This window comes from Elephas maximus, chromosome 22 (assembly GCF_024166365.1).
Source record: "Elephas maximus indicus isolate mEleMax1 chromosome 22, mEleMax1 primary haplotype, whole genome shotgun sequence".
Taxonomy (NCBI): Eukaryota; Metazoa; Chordata; class Mammalia; order Proboscidea; family Elephantidae; genus Elephas; species Elephas maximus.
This window is the reverse complement of record NC_064840.1, coordinates 62,371,390-62,394,695: the sequence shown is the minus strand read 5'-3', so window position 1 is coordinate 62,394,695 and position 23,306 is coordinate 62,371,390. Positions and strand designations below refer to the sequence as shown.

General features: G+C 39.9%; 1 protein-coding gene across 9 annotated transcripts in view; it reads right to left on the bottom strand.

The window, feature by feature from the left end:
* Positions 1-17,149, bottom strand: part of NSD3 (nuclear receptor binding SET domain protein 3) — a 111,631-nt gene extending 94,482 nt beyond the window's left edge. For 5 of the 9 annotated variants that reach the window (XR_007514820.1, XR_007514821.1, XM_049865081.1 and 2 more), the window contains exon 1: positions 16,652-17,149. The gene's annotated coding sequence lies outside the window, so the exon portion shown is untranslated. The remainder of the gene's footprint in view (positions 1-16,651) is intronic. The other 4 variants (XM_049865083.1, XM_049865086.1, XM_049865087.1 and 1 more) reach the window with 2 other exon arrangements.
* Between the last annotated feature and the right edge of the window lie 6,157 nt (positions 17,150-23,306).

The window sequence follows — 23,306 nt, the reverse complement described above, 5'->3', positions numbered from 1 at the left end:
AAATTCAGTAATTTTTTTTTTATTATTATTTTAGCAAGTACTCTCCATCAGAGAAAAAAAAATTAGTAGAAGATATTTTATCCAGCGCTGGAAATACAGACTAAAAACACATCACCCAAAAGAGTCATAGGCTGACTACAAAAAATTTTTTCCAGGAAAACTTTAAACATTTACATAACCATAATTAATATGAAGCTCACTACCATGAATTTAATAATAATCCTACACGCATATATAAACTATTGACAACATGTTATGATTCATATTTTCCAAAACAGTGGGTATATTATGAAATGAAGCTTTGTCTTTTGTTTCAGTGGATAAAAGCTACAGTCACTACTAATGGGGTGAAAGAGAAACCGTCACACAACATTCTCACTGTCGAACATAATGCATGATAAGACGACTCTGGAGCTGTAACAAAATGACTTCCTTTTTTGTATCATTCATAGACTAAGAGAAAATCTATGCTAAACACAAAATCAATTTATATGAGAAGCCTTTCTGTATCTGTGGCATCTCTGAGTAACATTAAGAAAAAAACAAAAGGAAATTAATTGCTGCTGTTTTACTCGTTTTTCATTTCCAACAAAATAATGAAGGCACAAGAAAACATGCTTTGTCAAAAGCCACCTCATAGTACTAGCCACTACAGGACCAACTTCATCATCTAAAATTATGCAATCTCAGTGTGAAACCTGTTTTGGAAACCCCATCAAACTGTTGTGTCATACCAATCTCTAAAATTACTAAAATTTCTCAAGAGCCAAAACGAGTTACCAAAATCAAACTTGGTCTTCAGTGTCTGGAATTTATGTAACCCCACTAAGCAAGAGGTAGGCGATCCATGATTCAAAGAGATGACTGAGAACTCGATAAAGCAGGTAACACACTTATCAGTGAGTTCATTCCCTAGAACACATTTCTCAACCTCAGCACTACTACTGTTTAGGGTCAGATACTTCTTTGTGGCCAATGTACGTCTGGTGCACGATGTTTAGCAGCATCCCTGGCCTCTACCCACTAGATGCCAGCAGCATCACTCGCCAGTTGTGACAGTCTCTAAACACTGCCAAATCACCCCAAGCTGAGAACCACTGCCCTAGAACAATGTTCACTAAAACGTAAAGGAAGGCTATCTTGAACAGGATTATGGGTAATTTCTGTTGTCTTATTTTTGCTTTGTCTTTTGCTTCTCTGTAGATTCTATAATGAACATATACTTAGTTTAAAAGTTTTTCTCTAAAAGAAAAAAAGCAATTCATTAATTATAAACTAAGGAAATATTCCGCTTGTACCCTGTTTTTATTGGCTAATAGGCACATTTTCCGGAGTATTCAAAATGTTAAACAAACAAACAAAAAAACCCTGCAACAACTCGGAATACAGCCAGGTTTTAACCTATATGTGTAGATTTAGGAAACCCTGGTGGCATAGTGGTTAAGAGCTACAGCTCCTAACCAAAAGGTCAGCAGTTCGAATCCACCAGGCGCTCCTTGGAAACTCTATGGGCCAGTTCCGCTCTGTCCTACAGGGTTGCTATGAGTCAGAATCAACTCGACGGCACTGGGTTTGGTTCTTTTTTTTTTTTGATGTAGATTTAATCTGCATATGTCTCTGAAGTTTCAAAGGGAAAATAAAGATATTTCAATTAAAGCAATCTCTTGAGCACTTTCAATGTGACGTTCCAAGTGCTTCACAAGTATTACCTCATGCCGTCCTCAGACAAACCCTTACAGGTGGGTCATTAGGATCTCCATTTTCTAGATGAGGAAAGTTTGATGACTTGTCACACATATAACAGGTGGCAGGGCCAAGATTCAAACCCAGGCAGTCTTGCTTTATGACCTTTACCACATGCTATACAGTCACTGACCACTGAACTACTTTTATGTCATTTCTATTAACTTAGAAAAAACAATTCTTACTGCTTCAGAAAACATCCCTATTATTACAATTAATAAACTAGCACCTTCAATTTGTATAAAGGCTGTAGTAGAATAATGTGCCCCCTCCCCAAGAGGTGTCTAGGATTACCTAGAACCTGTGAATATGCTACTTTATATAGCAAAAATGAGCCTTGGTGGCACAGTGGTTAAGCACTCAGCTGCTAATCGAAAGGCTGGCGGCTGGAACCCCAAGCTGCTCCACGAGAGAAAGATGTGGCAGTCTGCTTCCATACAGATTATGGCCTTGGAAACCCTACAGGGCAGTTCTGCTCTATCTTAAAGGGTCACTGAGTCAAAAGCGACTCAATGGCAGTGGAGTTGGTTTTTGGATTTTATATAGCAAACTGAATTTAGCGTTTGTGATTAAGGATCTTGAGATGGAAAGATTATCCTGGATTATCTGGGTGAACCCAGTGTAATCTCAAGGGTCCTCATAAGTGAAGAGCAGGAAGGTCAGAGTCAGAGAGAGATCTGAAGATGCTATGCTGTTGGCTCTGATGATGGAAGAAGGGATCGTGAGCCAAGGAATGTGGATGGCCTCTAGAAGCTGGAAAAGGCAAGGAAACATATTCACCCCTAGAGACTCCAAAAGGAACACAGCCCTGCCGACATCCTGATTTTAGCCCAGTGAGACGTGTGTTAAGACTTCTGACCTCTTAATTGCAAAAGAATAAATTTGTGCTTTTAAAGCCATTAAGTTTGCGGTAATTTGTTGCATTAGCAACAGGAACCAAATATGGAGGCTCTTCTGAAACCATTTCCAAACACTCGCTTTGTCTTCTTTAGTTTCACTAACATTCCTATAAAGCATGTAACAGGGCAGAGGGGAATTCCCTTAGGTTTGTTAACCTAAGATTTGGGGAACCTAAAAGCCCTGGTCACACAGTAGCTAACCAAAAGGTCTGCGGCTCGAACCCAACATCTGCTCTGCAAGAGAAAGACGTTCAGTTTGCTTTCGTAAAGATTTACAGCCTTGGAAGCCCTATGGGGCAGTTCTACTCTGTCCTATAGGGCCACTATGAGTTGGAATCCACTCGATGGCAACAGGGTTAAAACAGAAATGATTACTTAAAAAAGAAGTCTTACCCGAGTCCCATAAATAATCCTATCTAGGAATCGACTCGATGGCACTGGGCTTTGGGCTTGGATGAATACGAACATGCTCATATGACCTACAATTTCTCCCTGGACAGCCAGGAAAACCCATTAGATTTTAACTGCGATGGGGTGTTGCTGTCACCTTTTACGCATGCAGAAGAAATGTAAATGGTTTCTGTTGTTTCGGCAGTCACCAGCTGCTGTAGATGCTCTGGAGTTTACTTTCATTCTAGTTAGATCTGATGCAAGTAATGCAATGGCAGTAAAACTGTTATCATGCAGAACACAATACAATAATACGTTATTGGGTCTTTAATTCCTAAGATGCTCACTGTACTTAAGATTTTTAATTTCTGACTACCAAAATCTCCAGCCCACAATGGATTTTGTGGCTGATTTTTGCAAAACTATGTATAGAGAGAAAGAAAACTTGCAGTCGTATACTAACCAATTTTTAAAATCCGTTAATTTAAATATATATATTTAAAAAAAAAATTGCTGTTGAGTCAATTCTGACTCATAGCGACCCTAGAGAGCAGAGTAGAAAATGACCCATAGGGTTTCCAAGGAATGGCTGATGGACTTGAACTGCCAACCTTTTGGTTAGCGATGAGCTCTTAAACACCAGGGCTCCAAATATATATATAAGTCACAGTTAAGAAGAAAAAAAGGAACGCCTCTCAAAGAACTATACGAAGCCAATATTTTTTTCTAATGAATAACTTCTAAGTGGAAATTTATTTTGTAAAGGTAAATAATGTACGTTGTTGTTGTAATGGCACTGGGTTTGGTTTTTTGGTTTTGGTTTGTTGTAGTTAGTTGCCATTGAGTTAATTCCAATTCCTGGCAACCGCATGTAGCAGAGTAGAATTGCTCCACAGGACTTTCGAGGCTGTGACCTTTCCGAAGCAGATTATAAGGCCTGTCTACCAAAGTGCCTCTGGGTGGGCTTGAACCACCAACCTTTCCGCTAGTCGTCAAGTGCTTAACCATTTGTACCACCCAGGGACTCTTGATACGGCTCAGAATGTACACCAGTTATGTACCAGGCCCTATTCTAAACCTGTTGCCTTTGAGTGGATTTCGACTTAGAACGAACCTACAGGATAGAGTAGAACTGCCCCATAGGGTTTCCAAAGAGTAGCTAGTAGATTCGAACTGCCAACCTTTTGGTGAGCAGCCAAGCTCTTAACCACTGCACCACCAGGGCTCCAATTCTAGGTTTTGGGAAATCAAAGAAAATAAGATTCAGGTCTCATGGAGCTGAAACAGACAAGAAAATTTCGGATAGTGATAAGCTACTATAAAACAGGAAAATATGATATAGTGCCTGCGGGCTTATAAGAAGGACTACTATAATGGAATCAAAAGGAGCCCTGGTGGTGCAACAGTTAAGTGCTCAGCTGCTAACCGAAAGGTAGGCGGTTCGAACCCACCAAGCAACTCTGCAGGAGAAAGGCCTGGCGATCTGCTCCTGTAAAGACTACAGGGAACAATTTTACTTTGTCACATGAGGCTGCTATGAGTCGGACAGAACCTAAGAATAACAACAATGATGGAATGAAAACCAGGAATTAGTCATACAGAAAAGATGGAGGAAGGCAAGAGAAGAGATGTTTATCAGGTGGTATCTTTTATTTCCTTCTGAGTTCACTTTGTTTCAGTGGCTTCTGAGATACAGCTACAGTTAAAAAGATTTAAACAAGAAGTTGAGTCAAGTATTCCATGTAGTATAAAATTTTAAGCCTTAAGTACTGTTTACCCATACATAACTAGTCCAGAATACTACTGAAATGATGGCAATACATTCCATATTTAAATCATTTTGTTGGTCAGGAGTCTACAGACTATTAATAACTGCATCAGTTAAAAGAATTCTTTAAAATAATCTAGCTTTCAAGCAACTACTGCTGATGTTGTTTCCTGTGAATGGATTTATTCACTATCTAAGACACTGAGTATTTTCAAAAAATGAGATTTTTAAAAACCCAACCCAACACACACACACAAATACTGTACAGTAATCACAAATGCAAAGAATGTGAAAATAACATCCACCTCTACTTCTTTCCCTTCACCAAAGAGTATCTAAATCTGTACGAGCCACATGTGGTTACTTACATTTAAATGAATTAAAATTAAATTCTTCAGTCACGCTAGTCACATTTTAACTGTTCAACAGCCGTATGTGGCTAGTGGCTACCATACTAGAAAGTACAGACAGAAAATTCTATTAAACAGTACTGATTCAAATTATTTTCCAAATTTGACCCAAACAATAATTAAAGCTCATACAAAATCAGGTTAATCATAAAATCTTTTTAGAAATTAGTGAATAGTGCTGATGCTATAAAGAGTAAAACTGGCATTAGAAAGTCACAGAAGAGGGACAGTTCGGCAACCAGACCCACATGCTACAATAGGACAACTCAAATAAATCCAGTGGCAAGTAAAATGCCCACAAAGCAGATGCATGTACTCTGACGTTCTTCTGGCTATCATGAGACTTGAATTTTAGTTCTGATTCTGCCTCTAACTTAACTGCATAAATTCTGAGGAGATGTGACTTCTTTGGGCTTTCGTTTATTCATCTATACCCCATGTGGGAGCTAAATCAGGTGATCCAGACACGTGAAACGACCCCAAACAACGGGGACGTGGGCTGCAATTCCTAACTACCAATACATAAATGTATGGCTTGGATTTTCATTCCAACATGAATATATATGACCTAAAAAATTAACATTAAAGTCCTACATATAATACTTAGCATTACTTAAAGATGTTCATGACCTGTAATATCAAATAATTACATGAAATTCACAACCAATACTTTTCTACATAAATAAGATTTTAGGCAGTAAAATCAGCATGATCTCCATATCTCTCTACAAAATTCTCAAACTAAGTAATCAAGGTGTAGTAGAAAAGTTCTACATTTTCTTCTAATTTTTATTTTTTAGTTTTTCTGTGTTTATACTCCTAAGCAAAACTATTTTAAAAACTATAACTGTTACTACTCCACACTTAGTGTTGGCTTACCCCAAATATTTTCTAAAACTTTCACTTAAAATTTCCCATTAAAAATGTGTTAAGAGAAAGACGACAGTCCCTCCTGGATTAGGAAGTGACCTGCATAAACTGGAACATATCTAGTTAACGAAATACTAATAACTACATCTTATTTAACATGACCATAAACCCAGTCACTAAACTTAATCGCACAATTTTCACTTGACTGACTCCAATAAATTACATGACATTTTAGGTGGCTTTGTAGTTCTTATTTTTTCCTGACTAAACCACATTACTATTGAACCACCTGTTACCAATACAAAACTCACTAGTAAAACACCCTATTTCCCTTATCTATTTGCTTTTTTTTTTTTTTTGGTTTAACCTCAACAGTCTTTACTTCTTCCTTGACCACACCCAGCAACAACAGACTTGGCATTACCACTTGAAAAAAATTTACATTAAACTATTTTCCAATCCCTTACGGCAAGAGTACTGACTGAAAATTAAGACAAGCTACAGACTCATTTTTACAGACTCATAATTTCTCTCAGTCATCTTGTTTCATACACTACGAAATCTAGTAAACTAACAAGTTCTTCCACTTGTTCTCCTACCTTTTTATTCAACAGGCTTTAAAGTTACAGTAAAAGAAAATGGTTTCTGACACTGGAATTCTTAAAATTTTGCAAATGTTCAAATTTCACCTTTACTTACCTTGTATTCTCCATTCTCCATAGCAAAGTAAAAAGAGAATTATGAAAGAGATTATATGTACAGTTTTAAAAGTACTAAGAAATTAATAATAATATTTAAAATAATTATTCAATAAGCTTATCTTTGCTATAAAGATCAGTTTGTTTGGTTCAGCAGGTTTATCACTTTGGTATTTTAGGTCCAAATGTTTTCAACATTTAGTTTTTAAAATAAGCAATAAAAATTAGGACATTAGGAACTTCACACCATATATTCAAATTTTACATTATTACCTATTTGCTTAATCATAATAGTAATCTTTGCTGAAGCTACAGCCATCACAAATTTGTAATGACAACAAACTCAAACCAAACCAAACCCACTGCCATCGAGCTGATTCCCACAATAGTGACCACATAGGACAGAGTAGAACTGCCCCATTGGGTTTCCAAGGGGTGGCTGGTGGGTTCGAACTGCTGGTCTTTTTGCTTAGTACCAGAGCTCTTAATCACTGCGCCACCAGGGTTCCATAATAGCAACAGCAGAAGCAAATTTAGATGGGAAAGGGCACTTCATGTTCATACGTGTACAAGCATGAATCCTCCGTGCAAAGATGCTGTCCAAGTACTAGTTAGCATTTAACTTTTACCAACATGAGTGTAGGCCAACTGAGTTCATTTTTTCATTCATTAAACAGGCAACTAGTTAATTTTGCATACATTCCTTTTCTTACATTAAAAAATTCATGTATTATCAACCACATGCTTGGTACAGTTCTAAGCACACTCCAACACTTCTAAATTGAATCCCTATAACTCCAAGAAATAGTAATTTTCATCTCCATTCAGAAATAAGACTGAAGCTCAGTGGTAAGAGGTGAAGGAGGTCAGGAGCTCAAGTCTCCTTAACACTCCCGTACACTCTATTGCCCACCTATTTAAAAAAAAAAAAAAGTTTTGCTAAATGGCTTAAGGCACACAGAACAACTTTAGGGGTGAAGGGCAGTTAGGGTAAAGCAAACCTCTCTTAATAAAAAGAAAATCATACTTCCCATAATGTGACAAGCTCACTACAATAACTATAGGGGCAAATCACACTTTCCGTAGACATTTTCTAAAATAAAGTGTTTCTAAATAAAAGTTGAATTAAAAGAAAGGTATTTTAAATCACATACAATGCTCTCTGGATAAAGGTACCTGACTAGACAGGCAAATGATTTTATAATTCCTCATACTTCTGTTCCATAAACTTTTTGTCAGGCTTCCTAACATGGAACATATGAGTATGTTATTTTCATGCACGACTCTCTAAAATCTCATTCATAAATGAAAATAAAGCATGTATCACACAAACTACTGTGTTCTTGTACATTTGTACTATACTTTTAAAAGTCATAAATAAGTGCAATTTTTTAAAAACAAAGCTTTTTTGATATTTCTGGGATTTAAACTGATTAAAATCTTTCTGGAAATATTCTAAAACTGATTGTGTTAATGGCTGCACAACCTTGTAAATGTACTAAAAACCACTTATACACTTTAAAAGGGCAAATAATATGGTGTCTGAATTGTATCTCAATAAAGCCTTTATAAAAAAAAAACCTTTACCGGAGAACCATTTGGAAATATGTATCAAAAGTTTTTGAAATTTTATTTCTTAATATCTAAGATTTTACTGCAGTAAATTCAGTCATAAAGATTTTTAAAAGTGTGTAAGGATGTTTATCAAATTGTATCCAAAAATTGCCAACTGCCTAACTACCAACAGGGGAAATGGTAAACAATTCAAATTTTGTAAAAACCAAACCAAAACAAAAAAACAACACGTACACATAAGAAAAAAAATACCAGAAGAACACGGAACAAAATATTAATGGTAGCTACTTCCAGCTGGTATAATTTCAAGTCATTTTAATTTTCTTTATACCTTCAAGGCTTTCAATTTCTCTACAATTAACAATTCTTTCATAACTTAAATAAAAGTTATTCTAAAACCAGCAGTCACTTTGGCAACGTTCGAGTTTCTCATTAACAAGTAAAAATTAACAAGGCCCATCGGCATTTCTTAGGGGTATTATGTGTGTGCATGTGTGTATATGTGTGCCTGCATATATACACCTCATATCTTAACTGATTCTACTACACAATAAACCAAATTCTAATGATCAAGGCTAACTGTACATTGGCAAGTTGCTAATTTTCAGTTGGTAACAATACAGAAACCACGAAGCAACCAAAAGCATATTAACTCTACTTCATATACAAAGCCAATTGTTAACTTTTGCTTTTTAAATAACGATCTCAAGTCATTTTTGCTTCCACATCTGAGAAAATTCAATACATATGTTCAAGATTTAAAATCACTGCTTATCATCTTTGCAGAGCAAAAATTAGCAAGGAATATATTTAATCTTCAGTGGGAGTAAAGAATGTTATCTTATTGCATTATAGGAAGGAATTCAAGGATACACTAAAGCACAGTGAAAAGCTCTTAACCACAATCAAACACGAAATACTATATTGTAACGCGTTTGGCTCCTACAGAGATCATCAAAAAAGGCAGACAGCTTAAGTGGCAAAATTTTAGTAACAAATAAAGGCTTTCATTTATGTATGCAGATGTGTTGTACAACTGTCTTTCTCAAAGTATTCAGCAGGTAGTCAATGGGAAAAAAAAATTCAAATTTCTCTGCTGCCACCATTAAGAGTCAACATTTAACCTTTCCTTTTTTTTTTTGCTTTAGGTTTCAACAAGTAAAAAAATTGCCTAGAAGGCCAGGAAGCACAATCAAGTTAAGTTTCTCCAGCTTCAAAAGAAATTTGGTCTACCTGGCCAAAATACAGAAATGGTAATATACAAAAGGCACAAAGGATGAAGGGCCAAATGTAGATTGTCACTACTGACTATTTTTTAGGTTAATACTTAGTGAGTGGTTACATTAACATCAAAGCAAAAGTGCCAAACTAATTTTTCTTAAATAAAATACTTAAGTTAGGAGATTAATAACAATATAAGCAAGTTGACATTTTCTCAGCAAAAGTCACTGTTTAGCGTTTGCACTTTAAAACTGATAGTCATTGAATCCTGCCAAAAATTGCAACAGAGATGAACAAAAAATAAACGAATTTGTATACAATGGCACAATTCTTACAGGACTTAGTATTATTTTGTCTTCCACATTTGTTAATAAGGCACCAAGATTTCAAATCATTAAATGCTTTACACTAAAGGTTAGGAGGCTGTTTTTCATTATCTAGATATCCCTTTTGACAATAACAAATAAAAACTGGCTATTCCGTTTTCCTTCTTACTTTTTTTTAAGGAGCCCTGGTGGTACAATGGTTAACTGCTTGCTTGGTGTGAGATAAGACCCAGAGATCTGCTCCCATAAAAATTACAGCCAAGGAAACCCTATGGGGCACTTCTACTCTGTCATATAGGGTCACGATGAGTCAGAATTGACTTGATGGTACACAACAACAACATTCCATTTTTACATTCACTGCCCCTTTATGGTTATGAATTTTTTAGGCTCTCATGATAAAAAAGACATTAGCATAAGGTCCAGTGACCACCAGGGCAGTACCAGTAAACCAATGAAGCTACCCCTGCAGCTTTACTTAAAAGGGCCTTTTACCTGAGTGGTAGTTACATGATGTTCACTTTCTAACTATTCTAAGATCCTCTTAATCTCAAATCAATTTGATAAACTAAATTTTGTTTCACCCACAAAATCCCAGCAACTTGTCCATCTCTTAAATTTAAATGCTAGCAAGTGGCCATCTAAGATGCATCAATTGGTCTCAACCCACCTGAAGCAAAGAGAATGAAGAACACTAAAGATACAAAGTAATTATTAGCCCATGTGACAGAAAAGGCCACATAAACCTGAGACCCATGAGCCTGAGACCAGAAGAACTAGGTGGTGCCTGGCTACATGCAATGACTGCCCTGGCAGAGAACACAACAGAGAATCCCTGATGGAGCAGGAGAACAGTGGGATGCAGACCTCAAATTCTTGTAAAAAGACCAGACATAGTGGTCTGACTGAGCCTAGAAGGACCCTGGAGGTCATGGTCCCCGGACCATCTGTTAGCCCAAGACTGGAACCATTCCTAAAGCCAACTCTTCAGACAGGGGTTGGGCTGGACGATAAGGTAGAAAATGATACTGGTAAGGGGTGAACTTCTTGGCTCAAGTAGACATGTGAGACTACACGGGCAGCTCTTGTCTGGAGGCAAGATGAGAAGGTAGAGGGGGACAGGTGCTGGCTGAATGGACGCGGGGAATACAGGGTGGAGATGAGGAGTGTGCTGTCTCATCACGGGGAGAGCAACTAAGCGTACATAGCAAGGTGTATGTAAGTTTTTGTATAAGAGACTGACTTGATTTGTAAACTTTCACTTAAAGCACAATAAAAGAAAGAAATCTAAAAAAATATTAAAAAAAAAAAAGATCAGATAGGCAGTGATGGGGGAGGAGCAACTCAGATAAGGAGGGTGAGAATGGCTGCGCAGCTAGAAGAATGTCATCAGTGTCACTGAACTGTACACGTAGAAACTGTCGAATGGGTGTATGTTCTGCTGTGCATATCCTCAACAACAAGAGCAACAATAAAAATTCCCAAATATCCCCTAAAATAAAATATCTACCTATATATTTCAGGAAGTGTGCCCATAACTTACACCAAAATAAGAAAAAAGTATATCCTATGGTAGAAAAATACTTTGTTATTTAATGCTTAATTATTATAATAAGGATAATGCGAGCTGCAAGGAAAAAATCAGGACACATACACACATAACCCCAAGGCTGTCCAGTCGATTCCGACTCATAGCGACCCTATAGTTTTAAAAAAACAAAACAAAAGTAATCAGACTAAAATCTGAAGGCCTTATCTACTTAACATGTCTTTTAATGTCTTTTTCAAGGACAGCCAGAGGAGTCCCTGAAACCTCGATTTTCCCATCTGTAAATTGTGTTAAACAATTCTTGTACTTTCCAACTTTATATTTTTAAAAAAGAAAGAAAACAGGAAAGTCAAGTTATTGTGTGAGAAGTCTTCCAAGCATCTCAGAAGGGGACATATAAATAAATCCAAGGTATTATTAGATATGCTTTCTCTTTTTACATATTATTAAAACGGAAGCTATATAAACGTTAAAGTTTATCTTTTCTTACTCCCTTTCTCCTCAATATAGCCCTAATTCCAGATGGAAAAGGGATCCTAGTAAGAAAATATTAGAAGGGAAAAAGAGTTATCACAGTTGATCCGTCAACAACAGATTCGCTTCTAAAATTTAAAAACGGGCTAAGAATTCTTCTTCCAAAAGCTTTTTCAAATTCAAGATCTTGTCAATAAGCAGACATACTTTAGAAATAACAACACACATCCATCTAGTAAAAACTGAGCATTTCTAAATTTGTAAAATTTAAAATATGCCTTTACCTTCTTTTCATGCCACACTATACAGATATGACGTAATAAAGAAGTGTTTAAAAGTACTTATCAAGGTACTAAGGTCAACGCTAAAAATCTAAAACAAACAAAACTTCATAAGCGTTTTAGAAAATGTGTTAGGTAGTCATAATCAATTTCTTAAATTTATGCTTAATAATATTTATAATAAGATTAGCCTGCAGAAATAACGCTCACCATTCATTGAAATGCTCAAATGCTGGACACGTAGTTTATTAACAAAGGTATAAATCATCTTAGTTGCTCTTTCAAAAAATAACAAAGACTGCTTAAACAAAAACAAAACTGAAACCATCACACTGAGAAATAGATTCTATGGATAGATACCAGATTCTAATTTTTTAAAAAACTAATGATTTTATGTGTCTAAATAAACAAGACTATCTTTTTGTTTAAAAAAAAAAAAAGAATCCATGGTAACTCATTTTCTTCTTGATAGGCAAAGATAATTTAAATAAACAAAATAATCAACAGTGCCTGCTAAAATTTTTGTTGTTGGTTTTTTCAACGAGGTAAATTTAGCTCATTTTAAAAAACGTTAAGTAGCAGTGTCTCGATCTTCTTTCCAAGTTGTTTTCTAAGACTATGATGAAGCTCTTGTTTTTTATTTCATTGCTAATTTTATTAAAACAGGAAAATTTCTGCCAAAAACCACTTCATTACACAAAACACAAACTTCAGGATAACTTCCACATGATTCATTTAGGCATGTAAAAACATTTTGTCCGTATATCTGTACAACATAGTGGACAAGGCATGAAAAATACAAACAAGAGCCCTTGCTTCACTGCAATTTACTCTCCTCGAGCTCAAACTAAATATCCCTAACCTTGAGTATTCCCCTTCACTTTGAGCTTTCACAGAAAAAAATCAAATACTTTCATAGTAAGGAGGTAATGTGACATGGTGTAAAAAGCCAAGTAACAGGTCTGTCATCAAAACCTGGGACTGAACTTCTCTAGGCCTTGGCTTTCTCTCTGGTAAAATAAAGTAGTTGGACAATATCTCTTCCAGGTAAACAGGATGTTAGAGACTTATCTCAGGACCTACTATATTACTTATAATAGCAAAAACCTGGAAACAACCTAAATGTCAATATTCCAAACAATGGGATACTATACGGCCCTTAAGAAAATAGGTGCCGGTTTGAAAAGATATCACAGAGAGCCTGTTAAGGCAAATTAAGCAAAAATGCATTTATAACTCCATTTATATACATATTTTAAGAAAGATGTACATATTTAAGCACAGAAAATTTCTAAGACACACAAGAAACTTCCCAGTGGCTGTCACAGTGGGATGGGGGAGTTAATTTTTTTTTTTTTTTTTTTTACTTCTTTGCCTTCTATAAATATTTCAAAAGAAATTTAAATAATGAACACATATTACTTTTAGGAAATTTTTAAGAAACTAAAAGTAAAGGTCTGCTAAGCCAGGATCTGTAATTAGAAAAGACCTGGGTTCAAATACCATCTGTGTGATTTTAGCAAGTTACTTAACTTCAGTTTCTTCATCTGTAAATATACAGACCCAGTTTCTCCATGTGTAAAAAGGAGATAAGAGTACCAACTTCATAAAACTGCTGGGAGGGAAAAAGACCATGAAGATACCTAGCACAGCACATTGTAAAAGCACAATAACTATTAGTAGCTATTTGTATGGTTTTTAATATTACTATAAACTCCAAAAACTGATGTCCTTAGAATCAGAGGCTTGAGAGTTCATTCAGAAACTATCATCTCACAAATTCCTCTACCTAAAACTCATTCAATCTGATCAGTACAAGAGAGAGCACTTGTTAATTTAAGGTTCAAAGAAAGCTATCACAGGTAGGGAATGGGCTGATGAACATGGTAGTCAAAGTTTGGGTTTTAAGTAAATTATCTGACTAGAGTAGCCTTCTGCAGTATACAGATATTTGTCCAAGAACCAGAACACTCAGGACAGCTGAGAAGGGAACCCCAATCTCTACAGAATGTTGAATACATAAGACTACCTCTTTTTTTAGTAATTCAGTCCTCCAATGTTATTTTTCTTCTATTTTAATATACATCCCATTTTTCTAAAATATTATGGCACAGATACTTCACGGCCATAATTTACCAATTAACTACAACTAGCATGTCAATCAAGTGGGAGATACAAAAATGAAATCTCTATTATTTCTGAATGGAATTTTCTCTCACGAAATTTCAAAAAAATTCAGGCTAGATATTATTAAATCAAAATACTCCAAATTTTAAATCTAGACTACACTAAAAGCACTCTAACTTTACTCCATTTACTTTTTCCAACAGATCAAGAACACATCCTAAACTTCTATACAACTGAGAGGATGTGGCCACTAAGGCAGATTACATCAATATGTAGTACAACCGGTTTTCATCATATTTTTAACAGGCCTTCTTGGTTAGAGAACACTTTTAATACCAATATGATGGATTAAAGTTTAGATTACCCCAAATAAAATTATAAATCAAAACCAAAAGTTCACATAAACACATTTAATTCCTTTAATGTTTAAAACATTTAATAACAATTTATCTGCTAAGTTTGTCAGGACTGAAGCCTTTAGAAGAGTATTTCAAATCACACAAGCAGTTCCATTTGGATACATTAAGAAGTTATTGTAGTTTTCCTGAGAGTGACCTGAAGTTCCCACTAAAAAGTCATTGGCACCTCAATGAGGCTCTAAGGACTGCATGCCTACTTCATAGATCATTGCACTGTGTTAAACTAGCATTTGGAGTCTGTACTGAGCTAGCCAAATGAAAGCAAAAAGGATAAGGGAGGGTGAGCGTTTATAAAAAAAGAAAACACTATTCTTAACACACCCATCACCTACAAGCAAGAGCCATCAGAAACTCCATTTTTAAAATGCACACCTATCTAATCTTCCAACACTCAAAATAAAACACGCAGATAATCTACCACAGGCAAGTCTTCCTACCCCTTCTCATCCCCGTACGGTGCTCCGCCAAGACACAAGCCCAAGTAAAATAACCCATGCAATTTCCTTGTTTACTTAAAGAATTGCAGAAAACATGCTGACTGCTTCTGAGGTTTTTGAAACAAATAAATTTCCAATATGTAAAAGACTTTTTATGATCATGTTTGAAATATTTGAATAGGAAATGATTCCTTCAGCTAGTAATAAAATCTCGTTTTAATTTTATAAAAAGGATTAAATTTTACACTGTTCACCAGCATGCCTTGTTTGCAACCAGAAAGAAAAAAGAAAAAAAAGATGGGGGGGGGCTGCAAAATATACAAGATGGAAAACATCACTACCTCCTTTGGTGGTTAAGAATAATTTTAAATGACCTAAGATGTAAAGGAAGAGTTCGTGAACAGAAAGAAAGGGGCCCCTTCCAGATTCACACTGATGTCGGAGAGGAGACGGAATTTATTTACACTGCAGTGCCTGGCAGCAAACATGGCTGCCCCTGCCCCCTTTAAATCGGAATATTCTTCACTCCCTCACCAAAACCATCAAATTATGGCCATGTCTCTCCCTATCTCCCTACCATAACACAAACACATCTCCTCCTCCCTCCAAGCAGTAAAACCCACACCTCCCCATTTCACAACAATCATAACACCATAACCACTAGCTTCTCTATTCTTTAGCCTTGGAAAGAAAAGGCAGAGAATACACACAAATACGGGAACAAAAGGCTTTCCCTTCCTAACTCTTTAACAGCCCCCATCCCCTTCTTTTCTCCCTTCTTTTGATGCTTGGTCAATCGTTCTCATTCCTCTCGTGGTTCAGTTAATTTCCTTCCTTATCCCAATCCTATGCCTTCCAGTTTCCTGAGTCTAATTCCTATCTTCGTATTGCATCCTCTCAATCGTTCCTCATTCCTTTTCCTAATCCACCTTCTCCTCCACTTCCATCCCCTCGTGTCTGCCATGAGATGCCCCATTAATGATTCCCATTAGAAACCCCATTTCTCCATCAAATTCTATACCCTTCTCTCAGGCTCTTCTAGTTTCCATACCCCACTACCAAAACTCCCATTTCTGTCCACCCAGATCTCTAATCTTCTTCAAACCTAACTCCTCTTCTCCCCTTTCCCTGTCCCTCCCCCTTTCCTATCTTTATCCCCGCCCCCATCTCACCTCTACTCCCAATTCCCAGCTAAACACCACTCCATCTCTTACCCCAATCCTACCTCCCCTGCCCCCCCCCCGCCCCCACCACCTCGACATCTGCTCCTCTCTCTAGATTCCCCCCTAAACCTTTCGGGCCACCCGCTTCCCCTCCCATCCTCGCCAGGGTCTCTCTCCCTCCCTGTGCCCCATCCCTAGGTCGCCCCCTCCCTGTCGTTCCCTCCTCAGCTCTTCCTTCCAGTAGGTACGTACACACACACGCACACACACACACACACACACACACGCACACGCACTTTACCTTCAGTTTGTTCCATTCTAACCCCCCGGCCGTGTCAGTACGATCACAGGAGAGACACGGAGGCCCGGAGTGGGGCTGGGTTGCTGGGAGCCGCCGGGGCCGCGGGGGAACGAGACGGAATCAAGCTAGGCCGCATGAAATCCCTGGGCTAGATTTCCCCCGCGCCGGATGCCTCAGCCATGGCGGCCGGCACCGAGGAGGGCCACGGCCGGACCGGGCCAGGCGTGGAGCGGGAGAAAGAAAGCTGCGGAGGTGGGGTGGGAAGGGGAGGTGGCGGGATGAGGGGTCGCGCGCAGCCGCTACTGCCAAGGAGGAGCCCGTCGCTAGCGGTCGGACCGGGACAGCAGGGTCCCCAGGGCTCGACTCCGCCTTCGCACGACTCTCCGCGGCGACCCGTGGGTAGCCCCCCTCAGCCTCCGCCTCCGTCTTGGCCGCCGCCCGCTCCCGCCGCCACCGCCGCCGCGCACAAAGCTCCCCCGCCCGGGCTCTCGGGGCGCCGCCGCCGCCGCCAAATCCTCAGCCCCTCATTGGCCGCTGGCCGCGGCGCCTGCCGGGAAATGCAGTCCTGGGCTTGGGGCGGAGGTGGCGAAAGGAGGAAGAGGCTAGTCAGCGAGGCGGGGAGGCGGGGCAGAGCGAGAACCAGAAATGTGAGCCGCCCCAGTCTAGACGCGAAACGAGACCGCAGGCGATAAAGGCAAGAGGAGAGAACTAGGCTAAGGAGAGAAACAAAACAGAAACAAACCAGACGAGAGAAAAGACAGGCTAAAGGTTGGGCCTGTGAGGTAAAACTGTGCTCGCGCGTGTTCTGTGCTCTTATTACATAACAGCACATATTAAACACCATATGCTACTCAGAGTGGCACTGCTATACAATTCCTAGGTGTTTGAAATAACCTACGAACGGGTAATCTGTTAAGACGACCAGGAAAGAAGAATTTGTGAGCCTCCTTGGCTGTCTTCTGTCCGACAGCTGTCAGAGATGGGCTCCCTATTCCACATCGGTCTACATCTGGAAACTATTGTAGCAATTTAAGACTTAAGCCCTGGGGGGCAGTTCCCTTTCAGCCTTGGAAGTAAATGTTGGATGGCTCCCCCGATGGCAAGTATTAGTAGGCCGGGGCGGCAACTCAGCCTCTTTCAGGAAGCGCCCCGACCTCTGTTGCAGGCACCCAGCTCGGCTCGCGGGGTCTCTTCCTGCTCGCACTGCGGGCCCAGAGGCTTGTGGGTAGCGGAGTACGTCATCGCCGACTGCATCCAGGACCGCGAGGGACCAGAGGACTCCGTGCCGGTCACGTGCCCGGGCCCTCTGCTGCTCTCGCTGCCAGACCTTCGCATCGAGGAATATGAGGGCATTTGTCCTAGACAGAGATCACGCAAGGAAGAGGGACTCAAAAATCTCCATAACCCTTTAGCCCTCGCATCCTAGGAAATTCATGTAACACAACAGAAGGCCCTAGGTGTGTGATGCAGTGAACTCGCCTTGTAGGAGGGTACAGATTTGATCCTATTTGGTGGGGTTTGGTGGCAGTGACTTGGAACGTTGCAGCACAGATACGAGAATTTACAAAGGAAAAAATGGGCAGCAATCAGATGAAGAAAACGCACGCTCTGCTCTGTTTTGAGAATAGTAGAACCGTATCGCTTGTAAACGTTATCCTCTCAGTAGACTTGATATTACTGGATCCATTTATTTCTGTTACAAGAAATTCCAGATATTTTTCTTTTTAAATACCACTCAAACACGAAATTAAGATTCCTGGGGAGCAGTTATTTTAACTTATTACTAGTTATGTATTCGTGTTTAACATGATCTTGTTAATGACACAAAATATGATCTTGAAAATTGAAAGTTCCAATTACTATAATCCTCTGCCCTGTGGCGCAGTGGTTAAGCACTCGCTTGCGAACCAAAAGGTCGTGGTTGGAACCCACCAGCTGTTCCGTGGGAGAAAGATGTGCAGTCTGCGTCCCTAAAGATTTAAAGCCTTGGAAATCCTGTGGAGCAGTTCTCTGTCCTATAGGGTCGCTATGACAGGAAGGCAGTGCGTCTGATTTTTTGTTTGTTTATTACTATAATCATTAAATATTTTTAAACCTATCCTGGTGTAGTTCCAAAAGTTAAGAGAATCAACAAAAGCACAGTTTTTATTATAAATGTCTTTTTAGAACACAGATAGCCAAAAGGGGTCACCTAAGCCAGTTTGTTTGATCCTATCTCCTTGAAAGAGTGATTAAATTAGATCCTTTCTTCTTATCATCCTTTATACCTCTACCCTTCTTCCACCCTCCTTGCTTTGTTGATAAACTGTTGCCTTGACCTGGCATTTGGATTTTCCTATTGAGGAGAATCTGATAAGTTGTCCCCAAGGATTTTATTTTAGCTACTTCTATAGGGTCCTATGAGTCAGAATTGACTGCACGGCCATGGGGAGTAGTTACGTTCACAATAAGAGTTTAAAATTGAAGTTATATCAAGTAGATGCACAGCCCATTCCTGCAAAACACTAGAAAATACAGTGCTAATAATATTGAATTGTAGCCATACGTAAGGAACCAAACCCAGTAGCATCAAGTCAATTCCAACTCATAACCACCCACTAGTGCTGGACTCATAGCGACCCCATAAGTTTTCCAAGGCTGTAAATCTCTAGGGAAGCAGACTGCCCCATCTTTCTCCTGCAGCCACAGAGTGGTTTGTGGTTTCAAACCACCGACCTTTCAGTTAGCAGTCAATTGCTTTAACCACTGCACCACCAGGTTCCTTATGCGTAAGGAAATGGCTGTTAGAAATAATGACATACATTTTCAAAAACTAACATCTTGAGATCCAGAACAGGCTTTCTCTTATCTATCAAAAAGCAGTGTATTAAGACAGCAATCTAGCACAATTCGTGGGGACAGGATTATAAAGACGAAATTTTTTTGCTTGTTTGTGGCTCTTCTAAAGATTACTTCCCAAAACTGCTTACAGGATAAGTCACTCATCCTGACAGTGAAAAAATTGCCAGACCTGTTAACAGGAGGTGGAAGGCTTGGCTTTGAACAAATGGATTTTACTAAGGAAGGGTTCTTAACTCTTCTTTCAGAATATGATTGCTGACATATGGCTGTGGTAGAAAACCTAGCCCATCTCTTTCCAAATACCGAGCATGGGCTCGTTCATCTGGTGTATGAATACTTAATGATCTTCACTGTGCCTGGTTGTAAGTGAATACAATACATGAATATTTCCTGCTATAAAATGTCTTCCAGGGAACTGAGAGGAATATTTTTGTGTCCTTTATGATTTTTTCCAGGAAAGCAAAGGTACTTGGTAGTGCAGTGATTTTATAAAAATAAGATTAATGTGAAAATTATACCTAGGCTTTTAGAGCTCAGAATTTACCATTGAGAATTTTCAGGGAGGGAAAGATAAAGAGACCAAGGCTTTGTAGATTTTGTTAATTCTGGTAAACATGGAAGGTGAAGTGAAACCTGTATGTGGAAAGTTGTGCATCAGACATGCACAAAGAGACCTCTAGTGGCCAAACTGAAAAGTTTTGCCTATTTAACAGTTTACCCATTGGTTATTAGCTGACGGATGCTTTATGGATTAAAAGCAGTCTGCAATTCTTACTGAAATTTAATACCTTCCATCTTTCATTCTTGGAAATGTACAGCCCAGATGAGTAAGGTTGTGGTCAGCGCACATGTTAAGAGAAGTATTCTCCCTGAGAAAGTGATTTCTTGCTGTCTGGGCTTAGGGTAGAGACATTAACATCTTTGTCTTCCTTCTAATGCCAGATAAAATGGATGGAAAAAGATAACTGGGGAACAGGGATATTTCTAAATCTTTCACTTTCCCAAGATGGTTCAGTTGCCATCTGTCATGGATTGAATTGTGTCTCCCCAAAATGCGTGTCAACTTGGCTAGGCCATGATTTCCAGTATTGTGTGGTTGTTCATTTTGTGATCTGATGTAATTGTTTTATGTGTTGTAAATCCTAATCTCTGCCTGTAGGTAATGAGATGAGATTAGGTTATGTTAAAGAGGATTAGGGTGGGATGCAACACCATTACTCAGGTCACAGCCCTAACCTGATGTAAGGGGAGTTTCTCTGGGGCGTGGCCTGCATCACCTTTTATCTTACAAGAGATGAAAGGACAGAAAAGCAAACGGAGAAGGACCTCATTACCACCAAGAAAGAAGAACCTGGAGCAGAGTGCATCTTTTTACCCAGGGTCTCTGCACTGAGAAACTTCTAGACCAGGTAAAGACTGATGACCAGGACCTTCCCCCAGAGCTAACAGAGGAAGCCTTCCTCTGAATCTGGCGCCCTGAATTTGGATGTCTAGTCTCCTAAGCTGTGAGGGAATAAATTTGTTTGTTAAAGCCATCCACTTGTGGTATTTTTGTTATAGTAGCACTAGATGACTAAGGGAGCCCTGGTGGTGCAGTGGTTAAGAGCTACAGCTGCTAACCAAGAGGTCAGTTTGAATCCACCAGCCGCTCCTTGGGAACCATATAGGGCCATTCTACTTCGCCCTGTAGGGTTGCTATGAGTCGAAACTGACTCCGCCAAAATGGTTTTTTTTTTTTTTTTTTTTTTTGGTAACTAGGAAACGCCTCTAGGAACTGAAGCGCCTCCAAACTTGCAGTCGTTATAAATATATAATATATATATTATATAACATATGTAATGTTGAGATTTTGAAATTTCTACAGAAACTACTAATCATAAACAACACCTGTTAATAGAACATTTATAAAGCAAATTTCTTTAGAAGAATTCAGATTTCCGCATGAAGATTTCACAGCATTCCAGTCCTGGGCTCTGGAGAAAAGGGGAGAGAGATGTTTTTCTCCCCATTCCCGCCCTTTCTGCCGCCTCCGCTCCCCACAGGCAGTTGCGGTGTAGGAAAGGGGAAAACATCAAAGTGATGTAATTCGTGACTCCAAGATGGTTACCATGGTGATTATCAGACATATTACGCTATCAGTAGGGCAAGAGCTTCTTTAATCCAGCCTTCAATCAAAGGTTTCCAAGGAAGTTAAGCCACAGACTAAAGCGTGTGGACAGGCAGAAAAACATCGATCTTTGGGCCACCCGGCACAGATGCTCCCTAAACTAAGCCCGATAGAGAGGTCATTTCACCGGTAGGAACGAGACCCTTGCTGTTTTCTGGGGCTGTTATAGTCAAGGACGGCCCGGCCTGCCCCCTCCCCCGAACTTGAGAGCTCATTGGTTGATGATGTCGTCACTCAGAATGACGGTGCCGGGTGAGAGGAAAAGAGGAGGAACCATAGAGACTTGGCCTTGGGCCCTTCTAGCTTTGAGAGAGGGGTGTTCGGGGAAGGGGTGGCGCTTGGGAAGGGGCTGGGAGGACTGAGGCGGCCGTTCAGGGGAGGACGGCCGAGGAGGTAGAGGTGGGCGGGCCAGGTCGTCAGGCTGTTGTTGCTTGGCGGACCTCGCCTGCCGTCCTTCTCCGGAGCTCGCTCCCGCCGTGTCCTGCTCCTCCTATCAAGCGCCCAGCTTTTCCGCCACCTTCCAGTTCCCCACTGCGCTCTTCTCAGCCCTTGACCTCGCCCGCTCGCCTGTCTTCCCACCCCCCACCCCCCAAGCTTTGGGGCTCAGCCTCCATTCTCCCTCCTCCCGTTCTTCGCTTCCTCCTTTCTCTTCCGTACTCTGCGCCCTGCTTCTCCCGTTTTCCTTCCATAAACGTGGGTCACCAACAAGGTTCTTAGTTCCGGTGCCTGTCCCACCTTCGCACCAAAAACACAAAGAACAACCCCCCACCCCGACCCCACAAACACGGCCCACCAACACACAACGTGCACAAGACCCCCAACAAAAGCCACTGACTGAGGATGCCGAGGGGACATTTTGCACGGTGTCATGAAGTGTCAAAAGCAAAGGTAACCCCGGGAGCCTGAGTTACTGCACTCAGGGCGTGTGAGCCCCGGGCCCGGCCGCCTGGGAAGTGGGAGCCACAGCGAAGGGCAGGAGCCAAAGCGCAGATTAACCTCTGGACCAGGTCTTGCCTCCCTCCAGCAGGAGACCACCCGTCGTTTGTCTGGGCCTCCCGCTCTTTCAGATGGTCTGAAGTTAATTTGAACCCGTGTTGATATTTCAGTTCGTGGTTGAGGTTTCCATGTAGAAGAGACCCTCGTACTCCTTTCCTAGCTGCACAAAAGCAGAGTTGACAGTATGAGATACTCAAGCTGCATGCTGCCCCTTGCTGAAAGTCATGGAGAACGGTTTTGGTGAAGTGTATTAAAAGTAGAAAACTCACTTTGGGCTCTTTGGAGAATCACTGGCACAAGAAATCGGTTTACCTCTACTTGAACCTATTAGTAGGTACTGTATATATCTTCAACCCTGGTAGTGTAGTGGTTAAGAGCTATGGCTGCTAACCAAAAGGTCGGCAGTTCAAATCCATCAGGCACTCCTTGGAAACCCTGTGGGACAGTTCTCTGTCCTATAAGGTCACTATGAGTCAGAATCGGCTCAATGGCAGTGGGTTTCTTTCGGTGTACATCTTCACTGCTACATAAATGAGATTAGGGAGTACTTTGGATCTTTGGGGTTTGGGGCAGCTTGGCCAAGTATGGAAAAAAACTAATTGAAACAAATCTAGTATATTCACCTTCTACATGCAGTTTTAGACTACAAAC